The sequence below is a fragment of the Alligator mississippiensis genome, chromosome 1, assembly GCF_030867095.1.
Source record: "Alligator mississippiensis isolate rAllMis1 chromosome 1, rAllMis1, whole genome shotgun sequence".
NCBI classification, from domain to species: Eukaryota; Metazoa; Chordata; order Crocodylia; family Alligatoridae; genus Alligator; species Alligator mississippiensis.
Genome location: NC_081824.1, coordinates 19,745,970 through 19,768,208, shown reverse-complemented (window position 1 = coordinate 19,768,208; position 22,239 = coordinate 19,745,970). Strand labels below are relative to the sequence as shown.

General features: G+C 43.9%; 1 protein-coding gene across 4 annotated transcripts in view; it reads right to left on the bottom strand.

Annotated features, from left to right (window-relative positions):
- HS1BP3 (HCLS1 binding protein 3) overlaps positions 1–22,239 on the bottom strand; it is a 188,895-nt gene that overhangs the window by 20,041 nt on the left and 146,615 nt on the right. The gene's annotated exons all lie outside the window — the stretch shown is intronic.

Sequence of the window (22,239 nt, the reverse complement as noted above, 5' to 3'; positions counted from 1 at the left end):
CAGCAGTTAATAACCTTCCTTGCCCTATGTTATTTGGAGAGACTTCACATTAGGAGGGAAAAAAACTGCTCAAAGCTTCCTGCAAACATGGCTTTGTGTGGTTTGACCCAAACTCAGATACTTAGGTGCTTTTTTTGACCTTATTAATGTGCGCTGCTAACATTCTCACCTATTTTAGCACATTTTAGCCCAGAGGACCTCAGGGACTTTTTGTGTATATGGATAATAATCACTTAGCTCAATGAAATGCAGCTACCTGTAGCAGTCTTTGTATGCAGTTGCTGTTGGGCAGTACAACAATCCTATGCAGTCTTTTAAGGCAGGAACTGAACCAGAATTGCATAGCTACTTGCAACTGCCGGGGGAATTGAGAGTTAGAATTTGGTTAAGATGTTTGAATTAAGTGCAGTTCTTGAGAAAAATGTCTGCAATCTTTAAAAACCGTGAATAGTCAGGACCTCAATTCGTATGCTCGAGAGATATTGATTTCTGCGCGGAATTAGGCTGTACAGACCCTCTGCATTTTCCCTGAGGCTCAGAGCCTCTGCAGAAAATGACTTCTGAGAGACCATAAATTGTTGTGCCTCAATAATACATTTCTGAAGAAAGCTTATTTATGGGCAAGCCAGTGCAAACTGGTCTGACTTGACCAGACTTTAGATGTCGCCAGAAAATGTAATTTCACTCAGTAAACTTTGATACATGAGGCCTAAAATACTTTTAAACTCAAAAAAACAGGTGCATCATGTTTCTCCTTTGGCCAAATGGCTTTTGTTTTATGAACCTCACGGAAATATATACTCTTTATTAGGGTGCTGTATTTCATTTGCCATCTCTACAATGATAGATCCTGTGCAGGTAATTGGAAGATAGTCAACTGCCGCTTTCTTTCTTTCTAAAGACACGAGGAGTTGAGATAAATCCTGGCCAAGCCAAACTCATATAAGATTAAATGCAACTGAAACAATTGAAGGTTTTCGACTCATATGTAGGGTTACTATACGTCCAGGTTTTCCTGAACACGTCCTCTTTTTGGGTCCTCCCATCTACATCTGGGTGGGGTTTCACCAAATCTCCAGGATTTAGGATTTTGGTCTGCTCAGCATCTAAGTTTGCCCCTGCACTGGGCTGTAGCAGGGCAGGGGAGGCACCTGCTCCTCCAGCAGGGGAAGGGAGTAGGAGAGGGGCAGCAGGGAGCTGTGTGGCCAGGCTGTGCCACAGGGGTGGGGCAGCCAGGAGACGCTTGTAGGGCTGGGGGGGCAAGGGACAGTGGGTCAGGAGTGAGGGGCAACAACCAGGTTGGGGGAACAGGGGGCTGCGGGTTGGGAGTGAGGGGCACACGCAGGGCTGGGGAGGCAGGGGGATGCAGGTCGGTAGTGAGGGGCACCAGCAGAGCTGGAGGGGCAGGGGGCTGTGGGTTGAGAGTGAGGGGCACCAGGGGGGCAAGGGACTGTGGGTTGGGAGCACGGGACACAGGCAGGGCCAGGGGGCTGCAGGTCAGGAGTGAGGGGCATCAGCAGGGATTGGGGGTCGCGGGTTGGGAGTGAGGGGCCGGACACAGTGAGCACGGTCTGGGAGGCGGGGTGCTGTGGGTTGAGAGTGAGGGGCAGCAGCAGGGCAGGGGGGTGAGGGGCAGGGCACCGGCATATCACTACCCCCCATCACATTTCCCCTCCACCTCCCTGACAGTTGCCCTCTTTTTTGAAACTGGAAATATGGTAACCTTACTCATATGGAGACAATAGAGCTGCCTCTGATACTCAGAAAGATATGGGGGTGTAGGTGTTTCATATTCCTGTGTAGAGATATAATAAAAAACTCCTGCTAATCTTTTTTTCTGCCGCCACATGCAATGGTCTGGCACTGTGTATCTGGTGATGTGGTAAGGCTGCCATTGTTGCATATACAAATGGAACAAGGGGTGGCCAGAAACAGAGCTGTAGGAGAAATGGTTGTGTCCTGTTTCTGACTCCCACAATGTATAAGTCTCTGAAGCTGAGGCAATAGATGTGGGGGACTCTTAGTTTGCTTGCATATTTTTGATGTCTTACAGACTTTGGTTATAGGCAAAGATGGAATTAGGCATAGCCCATTCCTACCACGCCACTCACTCCCGTTTTCTTTCCCATCATCATCTCCACTGCATCATAAGGGCAAGTGTCCTCATGCATCCTGCTCCACACTGATAAGATCATAAGAAAGTGAAGCTGGAAAGGACCTCAGGTCAGCTAGTCCAGGCAGGAGCATCCTTGACTAAACCATCCCAATCAAGTGTCTGTCTAGGGAATGCTTGTGCGCTGGAAAGGAGTCCTCGAGCAGGGCTGAATCAAATCATGCTCCACAGTTGGTTTGGGACACTGGTATTATTAGAATACTTTCAGCTGATGTTAGGACAGAGCCCATTGAACCAGTAAAAGAGGAGATGTGCTGGGCTTCCAGCGGCCCGTTGCAATTTCCCTTTATTGATGTGGACAATGAAATTATGCACTGAAACATTTAAAGAACCAATATCTGCCTGAAGTGTGCCACATGGGTTCTTCCAATTAGCCATGGTGACAGAAGGAAACCCTGCTTGAAATGAGATCTTAGAGAGTTCAGCAAATTAGCAGACTATGCAAAAGGAATTTGCCCACAAGAAAAGGGATCCAATTGCACATTCTTTGGCTCTGACTCACTGAGAGCAAGCTGCTGACCCCTGCTCTCAGCGTCAGCTTTGAGCAGTTTCTTTCAGAATTGCTTTAGTCAAAGAGGGAACACTATGAAAAAGGAGTTATGAAAAGGAAACATTTAAGTCTATAAAATTCAAGTAATTTCAAGGAAGCCTCCACTCTCAGTAGAGGCAGGGATGGAATAGGAGACATTTCACAAAGGGGGCTTGTCCCATCTCTACACACCGTGAGGGTGGTGTCCCCAAAGACTCTCATCATTAGGCTGGAAATGTATCAGAGGCCGACCACATGGCAGGTAGATATATTGATTACCCTTTTAATTAACTTCCATTTATAAATACGCCACTGAAGTCTAATACATGAACAATAGATGATTAACCAGCTATTAAAACAGTGGTTGATATTTAAACAATAGGGTGTTAGTATTCAGCAAGCCCATCAACTAGGGGCTGGTAGAAGATTTTCTCTCAGAATTTGTCTGTACATGAAAAACTAAGGTTGCTATGAAATATTTTCATGGAAAGTATGTGATTTCTTTACAAAACAGATTTTTTTTTTTTGTCAGAAAACCAGGTATTTTAACCAAAAAGTGAACATTTGGCCAGGAGTTATAAAAAGTCAAAATTCTCCATGAGGGGCAAAACCTCAATATTTTCTACTTGAAACCATTTTTAAAACCTCCTACTGCCTCTAATATGTAGTGCTCATGCCATTAAAACAAGTTCAGATTATATCTGAATCCTTAACTCTCTATAAGCCATTTTTAAATGGGCTCTGCATAATCAGTGCAGCTCCTTCAGTAGTGAGGAGTCCTGTCCTAGATTTCTTTATGGTCCTCTTGTCCTGTGATGACTGTCCTGTAATGATTCCCTGCCTAATCTCAATGGGACTTTCAGAAGCATTTTGAGTTGGCCTCATGTTGCTCCTCTTCAATGGAAGTGTTGTCACCAGTTCCTATAGAAACCAGCATAGGCCAGTGCTGAGCATTTTTTAAAATACCATCTTCTGTTCCTGTAAAACTGCATGCAAATTTACAGCACTGCATATAATGTTATATTAATGATTTAGAATAAATGGTTTATACACTAACTCACTACAGTGTGGCATTCATCATCAAAGGGTATGACTGAAGCCAGGAATTTAGCAAGATGTGCATAGCAATGGGATTGCAAGGACCTGTAGAGTTACAGTAGCTAATGGTTAGGGAGAGTCTTGGGAGGAACATGGATGCTTCAGGTGTAAGCTACTCTCCAAGTATTCAAGGTAACGAGATGATCTCACGGGGGATACACTGCCCCATATCTGCCAACTCTGAGACTCTTGCACCTTCCTGTAAAGCATCTGGTCCTGCTTGATGTTCAGCCAGGTGGACTCCTGGTCTGATTCCTTTGGATGTTCTTGTGATCAGTTCCTCCAACCATCCCAGGACTCATCATCATAGCAACTAAGTACCGAGGGGAACCACAGTACAAGAGGACCTGCCTTCTTGCTCATTTCCAATCAAATTACTGTCTTGCTTCTGTGCAGCAGTGTCCACAGTATTTGGTATCACAATGAGCTCATTCATTCAGCAGGATTTTGTTAAGTTTCCTAACCATTTTTCACTTCCTTTTATCAACCGAGAGGTAGTAAAATTCTGGAGATGGAGAACATCTCTGGCTTCTGCCTGAAAGGTGCTTATAAGAACTGTGCTCACCCCTTTAGCTTTATGGAACTAAGACAAAAATATCTGGGGCTGGGCCAGGCAACCTGCTAACTGCAATCAAATGTGCCTTCTATGTCTTGTGTAGTTACAGTACTCAGAGCCTTGTGTCCTAAGTACAGACACTCAAAAAAGCATGAGGCGGAATCAGTTCAATTGTCACAGGTTAGTCTTAGCTGTGTAGATTGAGCAGATAAGCAAGTGGACAGACATCCACTTTTGTTTCCAGACTGCAGTTACATGCCTGGGGTGGCCCAGGCCAGAGCCAGGGGGTGCTAGAGCATGCCTCCCTCCTCAGCGGGAGTAGACATCTTGGGCCAAGGCTAGCCCACTCATCCTGTGTTTGTGGGGGAGGTGCAAAGCATCCTGGGATGCTGAGGGACTGTGAGTTAACTTGAACCTGGAGGGGATCTCAGAGAGAAGTTCAACAAACTAGTTTAACATTAAATCAGTTAAGTCTGATACTGCATCCATCCAGGTTTATTTTAAACTGGTTTTGGCCATTTTGAAAACAGTTTATGTGCATTGAACTTCTGTTGTATTACAGATTTGAACTGGTTTCTGATCATTTATATGATTTATGTGTAATTGTCCCTAGCTGTGGCATCAGGACTTTGATTTCTAATGGCACCAGGTGCTGGAGAGAGCCCCAGCAGGACCAGCCATGCCTCTGTTCATGTGATCTGTCAAAGTACAGATGATCCAAGAAGTTTAGCTTCATTCAAGCACAACGTGCATAATCAAAGCTCAGTTCACCCTCCATTGAATGCATGGGAGGCTTTTGTATTGACCTGAATGGAACTAGAGCTGACCCTTGATGCCTGTCTTACATCAAATACAACAATCAGGTGCTTCCATGAATTTCTCAGCAGTATAATTTTTTTTAAATCTTGGAATTTTTGTCTCTTTAAAAATCCTCTTAGTTTAAATGGACATCTGGGTAGCAAAGAGAAGGACTGAAAAGCAGGAGTTGCCAAAGCTGAAGTTGCCCTTGTGCTCCTTACAAAATTGGATTTTTTTTTTTTTCAAAAGAACCCTCCTGATTCAGGGCATAAGCTAGACATTTTATAATCATTGTGGCAGGGATATCTCATGACCAAGACATCAGACTCTTTAGACGTGTGCTAAAATGCTTTGTTGAACTGGATAAAGGAGCTAAGCCTCTTGTAGGACTGAGTCCAATCTGACAAGAAAACTCATTAGAAAGAATTGGCCAAAAGAATTTTAATGGTGAGTTTGTTTGCACTAAGGGATACAGTGTGTGCATCTTACCCTGAGGTTTTTAGAGAAAGGAATAATTACAATACGTTTTCATCCTTCCCTCCCCAGTCTAAAAGGATATCCTTGTCTCAGAAGAGCATCAAGCATCGAGCCATGTTCCAGATGTCCAAAGGCATTTGAAAGAGGATGTTTATTAAAAACCTAGAAACTACAGATAAACAGACGGGGCAAAAATAACTATTTGATTGTGATTCTGAAGTTAACACTTTGGTGTCAGGTATTTGGATAGGTAATGCTGATGCAAAATATTCATGCTAAAATACAGGCTCCAGCGATGCTGTGTTATGGATGGACAAACTGTTTGAATGTTGAAGTAGGGAAATTGGTGAAAAGTCTTCTCCCATTGCCTGCAACCTGATTAATTATAACGTCAAAAACCTCTGTTTACTGAGGATTTTGCCACAGTACTGAACTGAAGGGGATAAGTTGTTTTAGGTAACAAACAGCAGAAGGAGACAAAAGATTTTCTTACACTCATTTCTCCAGTAGCAATTTCTTCAGTATTTCTATTGGCTCAGGTGCAGCCATCCAAAATAAATTCTCCCTCCTTAGCCCAACTTCTCTCCCTCAAAATGATTACTAATAAGATCCTCCCTACTCCAACTCAATAGTATGCATAGTCCACACACTGTGGGTACCCCTCTTCTTAATCCAGCCCCTTAGGAAAAGCCTGACAAAATCAAATCCTTTATCTAAGCCTTACTACATGACCTGAAAGTCAATGTATCTAGGCTTTGTTAGAACAAGGAAGAAGAGGTATTAGTGTTGTCAAGGACATTGTATTGAAAACACCCTTCTGTCAGCTCATCTCTGTTCAATTCGATTCTGTCTACCAGGTGCTCTACTTGGTCCCAAATGCCAAAGTCCTAAACAAGCTGAACTTTGCAGAAATACTCAGGTCTTTGCATTCTTCCATGAATGGAGTCCAAAGGAGAAGTCAACAACTCTGGGCCAGGGCCCTGATTCATAGTTCCTAGTCACAGAGATGCTGGTTATTATCCCACCTCAAATGAAGGCCTGTATGCCCATAGGTAGAATTCAAAGAGTTGTGTATCCCATGTTCCCACACCTAGACTGGGAACACCTAAATACCTTTCTGCTGAGACTCATAGTAGCCAGCACATTATGCAGGGGGATGCGTAAGTCAGCAACAACAGTGCCCACCCAGTAGACTGGACTCTGGAGCCCAGTGAAGAGGGCACTACCTTGCAGTAGAGCGGGATCCTGTATGTATTTTGCATTAAACAGTTATTGGAGTAAAATGTATCCAGCTGCTTTGGGTTAACACAGCTTTATTTATCCCAGACATGGGCAAGTTCATTGACAAACCAGCTGGAAAGTATGTTCAGGTTACTTTCAAATGGTTGCTTTTGAACAGAAAAGTAAGTGAAGAAAAATATATAAACAGGCAAAAATGCTTGACCCCAGAGGAAGGCAGAAAGGAAAAGTCTGTTTGGAAGAACTTCCTTTTTGCCCCCCTTTTTACATTCATTGCCAAACACTTGCCCTAAATCAGTTTACAGCTTGAATCATTTACATAATGTTTGCAGCCTTCGAGATCTAACAGCAGTCGGTTGGATTTTTGCTGCATTTGCAAAATCTTACCCAAAGATTAACCTAATCTCTCAATCATTTCTGCCAGTGCTTTTAACTCCTGTATAAGGGACCAATTTCACATTCATGCCTAATAATGAGGAAGGGATTGTTGTTTCATCGGAGGCCAATTTATCTGTGCTGTTTGAGCAGCACCGGTTAAAGGCCCTTAAGCAAACAAGCAAGTTGACTTGGAATCTGCACTGTGTTGACCCAAGTTACTTTAGTATTCTCCTAAGAGAAAACATTAATGGTTATCATTGCTTGAATCTAGTTACTACCCTCACTTAATGTATACCAACAAGTGCCAGATTGCATCCCCCCCTATGCAATCTGGCTCTAGCCACGACAATAGCTGAGATCTCCTTTGTAAGTAATGCCCTGCTGCTCTCATAATTTGCTAAAGTTGCTGTCTTTTTCTAAAAGGTAGCCAGTCTCTTTCTAGTATTCCATTTATAAAGCTCTTATAGGAAATGAGCTGATATTAATCAGTATTTGAATTAATTCCTACAATAAGTGAGTGGAATCACAACTCCAAATAAGCAGTTGAAATGCCTTTTGGGTGCTATTTCATCTAAAAACATCTAATCCAGGCACAGGAAATATATGACAAATTTTACCACAATGTTGTTCTTTTATCACAGCATTTTTAAATCTTAAAATGACATGACATGAGCAGCTCAGGAATATTTCCAACAAAACTTTAATCTTAAGAAAATGAGAAACTCATTTTCTCTCATCAGAACAGAAACGTTGTTTGGGAATGTACCAGGTAGGATAAAAAATGTTCCCTGAATTAGGTTTCTGAGCTCCATGTTGGAATTTATGGATGAAATAAGGGAGCATGTTGTCTTCCTTCTGGGTAAGGATTTCTGCAAATACTCTGGTAAATGGGACACTCAGCTCTGGATCTAGGATACTTGAGCTCAAATTAGTGTCTCAGTGGGTGCATCTACACATGCATTTGATCCAGAATCAGTTTACTTGTGAGTGAGCTACTTGCAAGTAAACACTCCCAGTAAGGCAGGTATCTACACGTGCAAGGAAGTGGGAGAAAATTTCCTGCCCATGGCAGCAAGCTGCTCAGTCTTCCTGAGGCCTTGCAGTGGGCCCCTGCCACCACCAGGCAGATATCTAGCCTCCCCCTGGGTGCAAGTTCTGCCCCAGGGAGCTGGACTACATGATCTCCTAAGGTCCCTTCCAACCCAAGGGTTGTATGATTTTATGACTCAACAATGCAGTTGATAAAACTGGTGATGGGATGGAACCTTACTCTCCATGCTCATTTAGTTAATGGTTTTTTGGCTGCAACCAGTTATTTACCAACTGAAGTTGGCAGAGTTGGGTTCCATAATTGTCTTACAGGCCTCTGCTTGTTTGATACGCTTAATAGCTTATGTTCTTATGTTCTATAACACCAGCCATCAGTGTTTTGAGAAGGCTGTAAAGGTGCCGGTGGGGACTAGCTCATCCTTAGAAACAGACTGTAATCTCAACGTGTTTCTACGTTAACGATAAATATTTGGAAATGGAATTAAAGAAATAGTACAAGATAAAAACAAAGCTGTTAATCCACTGCCTGCACATTGTCAGAAAAGATCTGGTTTCCTCGTGAGGTTAATGGAAAAGCTTTTGTTTAATGAAAAACAACAACACTGAACACCATAACCTCCTCTGTTACATCTGACCCAGTCGGTAATTAATTACCTTCTGGACACTGAAAGTCGTGCAAAATGAAAGGGTCACTGACATGACCTTGGAGATACAGTTCTTCTGGCATAGCACCACTTTAACACACGTCAGCCCATAAAAGACCATTTTCCCTGCCAGTATCTTTCAGCCTTATGATAGCAACCTCAAGCAAATTCAGATAGGGTTTTGATCAGATTACCAGCAATTAGTTAAAAAGAAACAATGGACAAATATCTTTCAATTCAAACAGCCTTTTCAAAAGGGAAGCAGAGCAAGGCTGTCTGTGTTTACACTCTAGACGTAAATATATAGAGCCACAGCTGTACTTACGTAACAGGTGAAGGTCAGGGAGAAATAACAGATACTGCTGTGTTGCTTCCATTGAGATATTTTGCTCAGAAACAAAGTAAATGAAAAGCTCCACACTGTGTACAACATTGTAATGCTGCAAATTGCCTGCTGCAAATTGATGGCTTATATATTCTGTGGTCAACATTAACAAGGAAAAAACAATCTTATCAGAACATAGATCTTACCTTAATAACTTCTCCAAGGACAGAAAGGATCATGATAAAAGCCAGTGCTTCAGGAATACTGCCATCTGAGTGACCCCAACTGCTTTTCAACCAGTACGTGAGTTAGCCTAACAGTCCCCATACAGTCAAGCAATGTATTACTATTCCCATTGTAGGCCCCAGCAAGCTCCTACTAGAATAGTGTTGCTATGCAGGGCTCTCTTGACTGGTGGCTTAAATGTTCAGCACCAAAGAAACAGTGCATCTATTGGACTCTAATGTGAGCTTTTCATTTCCAAAGCAATGCTCCAGGTGTTAGCTGTGCACCTCAGCAACCCTTGTGTATTACATTAAAAAATGGAAGGGACTCTGCCCCCTGATGGCATTTCAGTGACAGATTCCCAAGCCTTCTACATTGACAGGGTAGAAGTAAATACTATACTTACCTGTTCATTGCCAAGACACTGAAGGTTCAGGTCAGATTGAACAATGCCTTTTTGATCCACAGTGTGTTTCTATATTTGCATGGTTTATTAACTGATAAGGGTATTGCTGTGTTGATAGTGCTTGCTCTCTCTTTTGCCTAATTATCACCTATTTTATATACTTCAAAATCAGCTGCTAGAAGGCCCGCACAGTTGTCATCTTGTTTGCTCTTCCATGGAAGGTGGCGGACAGAGGGAGCCATGGAAGCAAGCTGGAGATCAAGGCCTTGAGCGTGGCCACCAGAAAATGTGGATGACATTTGGGGAACCTACAATAAGCAACAGTTTTTTTAACACTGTACCTAAAATATATTTATGTCCCTTTTACTTTAGCATGGTATACCATTGACAAGTGCATTATGAGATGTTGGACATTCATAGAATCATAGAAGTAGGGTTGGAAGGGACGTTGTAGATCTTCAAGTCCGACCCTCTGCCTGGGCAGGAGGAAAACTGGGCTCAAATGACCCCAGCCAGGTAGGCATCGAGCCTCTTCTTAAAGACCCCCAGGGTAGGAGCCAGCACCACTTCCCTTGGAAGTTGGTTCCAGATCCTAGCCGCCCTAACTGAAGTAGTTCTTACAGATGTCTAATCTAAACCTACTCTCCAACAACTTGTGGCCGTTATTCCTTGTTATCCTGGGAGGCGCTAGGGGAAACAAGGTCTCCCCCAAACCCTTCTGGTCCCCCCTAGTGAGTTTATAGATGGTCACCAGGTCCCCCCTCAGCCTTCTCTTGTGAAGGCTGAACAGGTTCAGGTCCCGTAGCCTCTCATTGTAGGGTCTGCCCTGCTGTCCCTGGATCATATGGCTGGCCCTGTCAATGTTATCTCGGGGTAGCTCTTTGCTCAGTGCAAACTGGTTCTCCTACCACCTAATGGCCAAGTGCTGAAATGATGCCAAGGCAGGCATCCAGCTTGGGAGAACTGATTGTATACCCTCTCCTTATTACAGAGTAAATCAGGGATTTCCAGCTGGTGGCCCTTGGGCACAGGGGTTAGTTGGCAGCCTCCAGGCTTCCACCCAACCACCGTTCCTCCCATCACTTCGGCTGTATCAGTAGCCGGGGCTCTGTTCTCTGCCTCCCACCTCTGATTTCTACTTCCTGTCCCCACCCCAGGGGTGGCACAATGGAGAGCTGAGGTTGAGGCCAGGCACCCATGCTATGGTGCAGCAAGGGCTGCTCATGTAGTGTATGACCTGGGAGAGAGGGGGCAGTGGCTGTTTCTGGTGTGGCCTGTGAAAAGTGTAAACCCCCCCGCCCCCCCAACACACACACACACTGGTGGCCCAGTGGCCCTTAGGCCATACTGCCCCTGGCCATTTACAAGTTTGACAGCCCTAGAATAAAAAATACTACAGGGTAAAATCTAAGGTAAATTACTCCATAGGGATAAGTAGTTTGTCTCTCCCTACCCAAAGAAATAGGAAACTGTCTGGCAGATCCTGCTGTACTAGATACAGTAAGAAATCATCCCCATCACAAGGAGCTCACAGATTTGCTGGACAAGACAGACCACGGTGTGAAGTGGGGAGTCAAGTGAAGTAGTTTGTTCAAGATTACGGAGCAGGGTATTGGGAAACATGTCTTCTCTCATCTCATACATTGGATGATGCTACCTCTTTAAATTCACCTTCCTCTGTGGGTTGTCTCATTGGTCTACTTCAGCAGTAAAGGAAGGTAGACTATATTTCACAGTGACTCAAGGAGCCTCGCCCCAGCTATTTGGTGAAGGAGCATCCTAAGGGGTCAGCCCAACATCTTTTGCCATTGCCAGATGTTTAGGTGCTTCACTTGGACTTGGTGTGGTATTTGGAAGGCTGTCCTTCCTCATAGTGGTATCTGAGACATTAAAAAATCCTGTAATTTCTCTCAAATCTTAATGAAATAATGACAATCTTTGGATCAGTTTTCCCCATGTTCTCCCATTGCTATGCGCCCTCCCCCCCCCCCCCCCCCAGCTGGATTTGTGCTACCAAGGTAATACAAAGCAGATTCTGACTCTTTATACTCACTCTCTGATGTCTTCTGGAAGAGTCCCCCTCCCCCCCCCCCTTTTAAAGCCTTTATGATTATTACTTTTTATCTGGATAGGGGGTTTCTCCAGTTGGCAAAACTGATTTTTCCAATATTGTGTCATAGGGCATTTATACACGTGCTCTGGGAGTTGGTGGGGGTGGGAGTGCTTTAATTAGAGCAGCTCCAAGAGCCATTGTAATTAAAGTGCCTGGAGCATCACATGTATCAGTGTCCCCACCCTGAAAAATGCTGATGGGGGCACTTTAACTAAAGTTCATCCAATTGATTCTGCTTTCTTCGGTAAGATTGACTCTTGATGCTTCATGTTAGGTTAACCCATGATCCCAGCAGAATCTCCTCCATTGGGAGCAGCAATGACCTAGCTTAAACAGTGGGCCAGAGAGTAGCCTCATCCCAGTGTTTCATATAGCCTCACAATTCAGGCAGTGTCCTGGGAGGCAGGAGCTGGAACTCACAGGTTACAGGGGTGGGCAGATGAGAACAGGATGGGTTTCAACACTGACAAGTGCAAGTTGCTGCACCTAGGGAGGAAGAACCAGCAGCATACCTACAGGCTGGGAAACTCCCTTCTTGTCAGTGCAGAGGCAGAAAAGGATCTTGGAGTCACTATTGATGCCAAAATGAACATGGGCTGACAGTGTGGGGACGCAGTCAGGAAGGCTAACCACACTTTGTCATGCATCCACAGATGCATCTCAAGCAGGTCCAAGGAGGTGATCCTCCCCCTCTATGCGGCACTGGTCAGGCCGCAGTTGGAGTACTGCATCCAGTTCTGAGCGCGGCACTTCAGGAGGGATGTGGACAGCATTGAGAGGGTCCAGAGGAGGATCACCCGCATGATCAGGGGGCAGCAAGGCAGGCCCTACAAGGAGAGGCTAAGGGACCTGAACCTGTTCAGCCTCCACAAGAGAAGGCTGAGGGGGGATCTAGTGGCCTGTTACAAACTAATCAGAGGGGGCCAGCAGGCATTGGGGGAGTCCCTGTTTCCCCAAGCACTACCAGGAGTGACTAAAAAAAATGGTCACAAGCTAGCAGAGGGTAGATTCAGACTAGACATCAGGAGGCACTGCTTCACAGTCAGGGCAGCTAGGACCTGGAACCAACTTCCAAGTGAAGTGGTGCTGGCTCTTACCCTGGGGGTCTTTAAGAGGAGGTTAGGCGAACACCTTGCTGGGATTGTTTGACCCCAGTACTTTTTCCTGCCATGGCAGGGGGTCGGACTTGATGGTCTGCTCAGGTCCCTTTCGACCCTAAAAAACTAAAACTATGAAACTCCTGGAAACTGAGGAAGACTTAGGAGCCAGGTCTTCTCCCAGGCTCTAACCATGAGGCTGTTGTACAAAGGACCACCCTGGCTGTGTTTGTGTATGAACACAAGGTGACTGCTGTGCTTTGTGCTGAACCTGGCACTGTCTTTGCATGCTAGGCATGCTCTGAGTCTTTCTCAACTTATCAGATCAGGCTGCTAAGGTGATTTAGTGCAGAATCATAAAACAAAACCTCCCTACGCAGTATCCCCGCTTAGCCTTGCTTGCTAAATGTCTGCCCAAATAGGAAGGTCTTAGACTGCTTCTGGATGCCATCCAGACTCAGCCCTGGCAGGCCTCAAGGAGCCGGGAGTTTCAGACCTGAGAAGGGACTACTGAGAACAGCCTCTCACTTGTTTTCACCAAATAAACTTGAGGCATTAATGGTACGTGCAGGAGGTTGCTCTCCACTGACCTGAGTACATTTTTGCACCTGAGTAAGTTTTGTGGGAAAAACAGGCACCCGTGGGCTCTCAGGCAGTTAAGCAGGGTATGCTTAGTGGTTCACTTGGACGTCAGTGCCTCAGATCTGTTTTTTGAATCCTTCCCTCAGATATTTCAATCTGCATTATTAGCACAGCCTTCCCTGTACTTCACACTTTTAAATGTTTGCATCCTCATGAGGCCTTTGTTTGCTTCCCAATTTATATACAGGGAGCAGAAACACAGAGAAGCTAAGCAACATGTCCAAGTCCCACAGGCAGTTGGTGGCAAAGCAAGAATGCTAATCTGCTTCTCCCAAATCGTAGACTTCACTGGGCCACCACCTTTCTTTCTTGCCACGTTATCTGTCATACCATAGTTATTCAATTCTAATCAACACGGGGGGCGAAAGCCCCTCATCTTAGATTTATGTGCAAAGCAGTGGGTGGAGGATGGTAGCTGCTGCGGCTCTGACGCGAGCCCCGAGCTTGGGTTGGAGCCAGTCAGACCCACAGCAGACTCCTGCCCTTCTCCCCAACCCGACCCCCCCATTTGCCCTCGGCAGCTTCTGCATCAACCCTACCCTTATGTCTCCTTCACCCCTGTACTGCCAGCTCAGGTCTGGGTCTAGCTGGATTCCCTTCTGAGCACAGGGAAACTCCATCTCCTGCCTGCCAATGTTGCTGCTGCATGGGCTGGCGAGGGCTGCCCTTCCACGAGCGGCACTTAAAACAGCTGCTCTGCTGCTGTCATCCCTCCTGCTGCGTAAGACTCGGATGACTGGTCTCCAGATCCCCGCTGAAAGAGAAATTTCCTGCTGGGGAACACAGGAGGCACATGTTAGAGGAGTTTGTGACCTGCAAAGCCACCGACTTTGCTATTGGCTCATTTTTATCCCTCTCACTTCTGTCACCATCCTGATTGACTCGACTTGCCTTTGTTTTCCTTATTGAATTTTTGTATTAGCCCAGCGCTTTGAGGCCAGTCGAGTTGGGGTCTCATTTTGCTCGGTCACATACAAAGTTAGGCCATTCCCTGGACAGTTTTGCTGCTGGTGTGATTTTTTTTTAAACTGTTATAGACATAATAGTACAACATTTAATTATACTGGTATAAGAATAACTTGCAGCAGTATAATTTACACTTTTTCCTGGAAGGGACTATCCATAAATATAAAGTACCTTTAGACAGATATCATTGCATTCATATTCAGGGCAGTCGTACTGCTCTAGATAATATACAACTATAATTATATTGGTTCAACTTTCTAATATGGTATGCCAATGGAACGTGACAGTTCTCACCCCAAAGAGCCTCCATTCAAAGTCAAGACATAATTAATGGATAAGGCAAGCAGGTAGTTGAGGATGAAATGAGTGGAGGAAAATTTAACAGGATGTGCAAAATGACTAGCCAATTTGAGTAGTAATCACCACCCTGCCCCCGCCTCCCTTTCCCGTTATCAGGTTGTAGTTTGTTTCTATGAATTACAGAAATCTTTGTTTCTGGTAGGGTTTTTTATATTCCTGTATTTAAAATCCTGCTGATCTAAGAGCTGAATTGCCAGATTCAAAGTGCAATACAATTAATCTGGATGACGCCAAGACAGGTAAAACCTGCTCACATCAGATGTGTTCACAGATGGTGAAATCTGGAAATTCGTTCTCCCTCAGCTGTTTGCCAATAGACTTTCAAGGTTTGTGAAATCAAAAGAGCTTGAAAAGCCGTTGAAGCAAGCATGTGATGAATTGGCTGTATATGCATGCACAATAGATCCATTAAATACCCATTAAAAGAAAGGCATTCAGAAACATCTCTGAGATTCAGATATCCAATTTCCCTTAATTTCTAATGAAGACTGAGTATCCAAGTCACTCAGAAGGCAGCATGACAAATCAGATATCTAGAAGTGATATACAAACTTCATTGGGTATTACGGCACCGCTTTCCATTTCAATATCATATACTCTTTTCAGTAGAAGAGCCACTTTATTTAACACACAAAGTGGATGGCTCCTATTCCTGTTCAAAGAGTTTTATAAACTCACTTCCCTAATGACTAAAAAACATTTAATTTCCTGCCTCAGTTTATATAGATGTTTGCTGTTGTGGCAGCATTTCCGTTTAGTGGAAACAGTTCTTCACCCTTCCGGGTGTTTACCTCTCCAAAGTGTTTATAGACAGCGACCGTGACCCCTTCAGCCATTGTTTTATCTAGACTAAACAAGCCAAGCTCATTTATTCTCCTCTTCTGGAATGAGGTTTCTATTCTTTTGATCACCCTAGTAACCTTCTTTGCACTTGCTGCAGTTCAAATTCATCTTTCTTCAACATGACCAGAACGACACTCAGCACTGCAGACATAGTTTTACCAAGGCCTTGCACAATGGCATTATAACATCACTGTCTCTTCTGGACAACTCATCTAATACATCCTCAAATCAGGTATATTGATGGATGAATCACCCTGGTAGCTCATAGTCATCCGGTGATCAACCAATACACTCGGGCTAGATACAGACATTCAAAAAGTCTGAGGTGGAGTTGATTTGAGTTTTGCAGTTTTCTGTAAGCATTGTAGTTTAAATCGGTAGCAAACAGAGCGCACATTCACCTTCTGGTGGGGGGGGGATCTTAGACTGGGTTCTGCTACTTTTAAACCAGTCTATGTGCGCTGAACTTGTTCTGTTACAGGTATAGACCAGTTTCTGATCACCAGTACTGGTACAAGTGTAATGTCTGTACCTGGCCTAGGTCTTTCTCTTCCTTTGGTGCTTTCAACTGACGGGCACCAACATATACTGGAAGTTCTTGTTAGTACTGCTTAAATGCACAACCTCACACATTGTACTATTACATTTCATCTTATTGCTATTACTCCCCAAGGTTATCCACTCCTGCATGACGACATACCTCTCCTCTGTATTGGCAATGCTGTCCAAGCATTGTCTGCATATTTCCGTAGCACACTTAGTTTCTGTACCAAGATCATTAATGAAAATATTCAGTAAGATGGACTTCAAGGCCAGCCCTGGAAAAACTACGCTGGTAGTCATGTCCCTCCACTCTGCTCTTTTCCCTTTCAGGACAAGCTGATTAATCCTCCCTTTATGCAGCTTTTTACCCTTCTTACAGTTCTTGTGTTGATCCTTACCTTTTCCATCTTAAGTAATAATTTTGAATTGTTGGCACTTTATCAGATCCAGATAGATTAGAACCTACCAGATTTGGTGTGTCTAGTTAATCAAAGACAGATATCTGGTTAGTCTGACCCAGTGTATCTTTGGCAAACCATTGCATTTAATCTCTTTTAATAGCTCCCAATTATTCTTTTCTTCCACAGGAAAGGATTTTCTAATATCTTTTATTGGACCAACTATATAGTTGGGCGAGTTGTTGGGAAAGCTTTTGAGCATCAAGTGCCCTTCGTCAGGTTTAAGAAGGAGGCAGACATTAGCTGAACTAAAAGCAGAGAAAAGAGTCCATACAAATGCAATCTATTTGGAGGGAGGGAAGAGGAATAAACTAGGAGTGAAGAGGTGTTATAAGGAGCCTTTGTAAGAGAAGAGAGGTTCAGGAAAATAGGCTTCAAAGAATTCTTCAGAGAATTTGTTTGCCTGTTATCCAAACTCTCAGTGAAGAAAGAGAGTTTCTTACCTGAATCATCCCTGTTGTATTCCAGTGCATCCCAGACACTACAGGCCAGGCTGCAGCGCCCTAATTAGCACAAAGAGCCTGTTTGGCTTCCGTGGGATTACTTGGACAAGGAAGTATCCTCCAGGATGAATAAGAACTGTATGTTCTGGCTTTCAGGAAGTACAGAAATATCCCTATTTTACAGATGTGTAGCAGAGGCAGTGAAAGATTCTGGCCTAAGGAAGCTTATGGTGGAAAGAGGACCTGATTCTATGAACTAATTCTGATTCAAATCAGAATCTAGAGCTCCTAGTCCAAAGCACTGATACCAAGAACATTTCTCCTCTGCCTGGAGATAGTTATCATTTATTGTACAGCTTCAGTAAATGAGGTAGGTAGGCTACCAAAAATGGACTAATATATCACATAACTGCCTTACTCATTGTTCAGTGTATGATGGTTTGGTGGAAAAAACATCAGATGATCATGTAACTACACAATGCATTGCATTACAAGTGAAGAATGAGCCCAGTTAAGTTTGTCCAAACAACTTCAACTATACCCTGCTCAAATTTACAGAAGATGCATCTATAGGGCCATCTCTACAGCGTTACTACAGGTTTTGCTGATCTGCCACCAGACTGTTGCTGATACTCAAACTACTGCGTCTGAAGCTAGCTTAGATACATATCTTCTGTACACTGCAGTTGCAGCAGTTACTGAAGTGTAGGAATTCCCCAAACTGATTGTGCTTAGGCCTACTGGGCTTATACCCATTCTGCTCCTCAAAACTAATTCTTCCATCCTGGGACTGAGACAAAGAATGGAAAATTTCAGCCCCAAACCCAATTATTTCAGAAAAATGCATGCTGATGAAAACAAGAGTTTATAACTAACCCCACTGTGCACCTGTGAGTGGAGTGGGCACTAATTAGCACTTGTCGTGATGTGCAATTTTGTTATAGCCTTGTCTTTTCATATTCCAATGTAGTCAAGCTTGTTCCAAAGATTCAGTAGCAAAACTTCCATTGACTTTTTGGGGATTTCATCTATTTCAGGCATTGTGTAATCCTCCACAGAATTCTGCTGCTATTCTCCTGTGCTGCTTGCTTGTTTATCTCGAATGTATTTATTTCGCCCAATCCCCTTTCTGGCCTTCTCAATTTTTTTAAACAGCAACATTACAAAAGTGACAGCCGCTGCAAGTGGACTTCATGCTTCTTATCAACTGTACCCTGGCAGACTTTGCTTCACAAGCCTGTTCCTCTTCATTTGGGACAAAGAAACTGTTTCCCAGTTTATATGTAGGGTAACTATGACAACGCTGCACAAAAAGACTTCAGCACATTTAACTGGCAAAGGCCAGGCCAGGCTCCTATCTAGCTGACAGACACTGTTCTGTGGCACTTAAACTGGCTTCATTTCCCCAAAGACTTAGTTTATTACCTTGGAATGCGGCCTCCAGTTTAATGTGCCCATAGCTACAAGTAAAGGCAAACGCTATACTTCTCATGAGATTGCCCATTACAAGGTCTTACCCTGGCTATGAAAGAAGACGCAAAGAGGGACAAAGGAAGATGAATAACTAGATACGGCAGTGCATATAGCAGGCAGCTGGGAGACGTACTGCAAGAGAAGGAAATCATTCCCCAAACTCATGCATGGCTTGGCTACATGAGAAAGCTACACCCATATAACCATCTTTTTTCAGGACAAACACAAACAAAATATTTTGGATCAGTTTACTTTGTCACTTAGATGGAAATAACTGTGCTGCTTTGGAAACCGCCCTAGTTGTTTTGGGTGAAGTTTTTAGAAAGTTTCTGGAGGCTACAAACGTCTGACTTAGTGCCTGATCCTGTGGGGTACTGAGCAGCTGCCATGAAACTAGATTTAAAGATTCTCAAATCTTCTGGGGCTTTAAGGGCCTAGTTGTCAAGACAAAGGCCCAAGTCAAACTCCACGATTAGATGAGTAAGTAGCTTTATATAGCTGTTAGATCCAGCTCCTCCAAGAAAGTCCATAACTTAATTTAAGTTAAAAAAATGGAGTTGGAGGACAACCCTCTCTTCTTTTAGCCTAGTAATGTAGACACTTGCTCAGGAAGCAGGAGACCCAGGCTCTAGACACCCCACTTGCCCAGAGGGGCCCTGAACATCAATCTTCCCCTTCCTAGAAAAGTGCCCTATCCACCAAGCCATGGGCTAGACAGTAGACACTACCAATGGCACTCTGTTGAGGCTCGCCCACTGGGTAGTCAAAAGGAGAAAAGTGGATCCAGAAGGGGAGGACGCTAAAGAGAAAGTGGTTCAGTGAGACACACACTGCTTGGAAGGAAGGGGCCACGGGTTCAGGCCTTTGCCCCCAGGAGGCAGCAGCTATCGCCCTGCTATATATTCATTCTGTCCAATGACTACTGAATGAAGAAACACTGGTGGGAGCAGGACCTCCTCCCTTCTAGGCAGTACCTGTCTCACTGAGTCACGCTTCCTCCATCTAAAGTTTCTGGAGAGCCCTCTGCCTCCCTTCTGTCTTTGTGAGCAATAAAATACACATTTCTCACTGCTTGAGCCAAGCTCCTCCATCTCCTTTGCTGCCTCTAGTGTCTCTCATGACTACAAACAAATCCATCATCAAAAATCCCTGCTAAAAATTACCTTGTTCAGGACAAATCCTGATATGAGAGACTAGATCCTTGACGTGAACTGTCATTTTAGCAGCATCTTTAAGAATTTTCCTTAGATGAATGGTGTAGGTTTTTTCCTGTTTGCTTGGCAGATTAAATGGCACAGTCAATATAAAGCAGATTTTATAAAACAGAGTCACAGCTATGACCTCTGAGCTATTCCTAGTAGTGATATGCTTATGAAAAATAATATTTAGGGACTTTAAAGATACTGCCAGGGACCTTGCTGTCAGGACTCTTAGGGCTATAATAGAAATGAAAGGGCCCTGCTCAGGCAAAGCTAGTATGTCTTTGATTGTAGTATACTTTTGCATGGTTAATCTCTGTTTATATTGTCTCTTCTCTCTGTTTTCTAGCAAACTGCTTTATTTTAGTGCTGCGTTATAAGACACTTCCAGAGGTAAAATCAGGTGAAATTAGCATGAATTTAGACTATACTAAGGATACTTAAAATGCAAGCGTCCACAAGTTAAAGTTCATTAAGTCATGCTAAGTGCCCTCCGAGCATCTCAAAGTTGCATCCCAGGATGCGCTGCCCCCAGCCTCTCCCCTCAACACCCAGAGCTAGGATACAGCCCAAGGCCAGGTGCAATTATTACACTTTTATTGGTAAAAGTGATCAGAAACCAATCTATACATAACAGAAGTTCAGCATACATAGACTGGTTTCTTAATGGCAGAACCCAGTCTAAAATTTGCCCCCTCCCACCAAAGGGTGAATGCTTGTTCCGCTTGCTACTGCTTGCTGCTATGCTGCTTACAGAAAAGCACATCACTTAGATTGATTCTGCCTCAGGCTTTTTGAATGTCTGTACCTAGCTGTAGTAACCAAACCACACTCCTGCTCACCATCCCTCTATTGGCAAGTCAAAGTTGTACAGGCAAGAAACAATATTAACCCTTACTATGTTAATGTTTTAATGACTGCTCACAGCATGTTTGAACTTTAACAACACTTAACATTCCACAGATTTAGTCTGATCTAAGTGTAATGTGTAACTTCATCCTTAAGATGATCCTTCAGGGTCTAAGGAGCTGTAGCAAAATGACATGTTCACCAGATTCCCAAAAGTTACTGTCATTGTTCTGTTTGGGTCATCCCAAAATACACAAAACGCCTGGGGTACATGGGTTATGTGCTGCGTTTCACAGCCACGCTTTTTAGGAGCTACAGCTATAGAAACAAATGTCGCACACGTTTCTTTCCTTTCCTTTTCCTTTCCTATTCCGACATCTTTTCATGGTGTGTTGACTCCTCCAAAGTTAGTTGCCTGCTGAGCATAGAAATGTTAGGCTGGTGGGATTTAGAGTCCCAAGGTACAACCGCAGCGTGAACTCCCACGTCAATACAGTAGCCACACTTGCATGCTTAGCATAGAGCACATGCCTTTCACCTGGAAGCTTCCAGTAAGTCGCAGGCTACATCAGTGGCTCATGCTCTATTCTGAAGCACATCGATGTACAATGACAGAGCTTCAACTCACAGTCTTTCTGAGCAGCACCTGCTCCTTAATAGGTTTATTGCAGGCAGTGCTAAGGGTTGGCGGATGGTGTTAGAAACTATGGCATCACATCAAACACAAACAGGCATTTTGCTCGCAGATTACTTTCCATAAAAAGTATGCTGGAAGCTTTACAAGAGAGCACGCCTATTAGGCAACCAGCTGTCTTAAGTTACCACCCCAAACCGTCCTCGCTTGACAAGCAGAATATGTGACAGTGGCTAGGCAGCCAGTGTGCTGTGACCACTATGTATTACACAAGCAAGCATAACTCTCTCACAATTGCCTTGTCTGCTTGGTGCATCCACCTCCTGGATATCGCCATATATTTTCACTAAACTCTTTCAGGAACTGACTGTCATTTGGCTCTATATATGTGCATGGCTCACAGCATCCTTCACTAGGGCACAGCCACATCACATTCCTCGTGCTCCCAGGGAAAGCTCCTGCTTACTGATACTCACATGCACCAAATCCAGTACTGAGGCAGTGAAGCCCTTTTGAGGTTACATCCCTGAGAGCTGCAGCAGAGGTTGACTCCAGGGCTAGGGACAAACGTTACACATAAACTGGTTTAAGAGATCAGAAACTGGTTGAAACTGTAACAGAACAGAAGCTCAGTGCACATAAACCAGTTTCAAAATGGCTGAAACTGATTTAAGATAAATCTGGTTGAATGTTGTGTAGCAGCCTTTAAAAACTGGCCCCA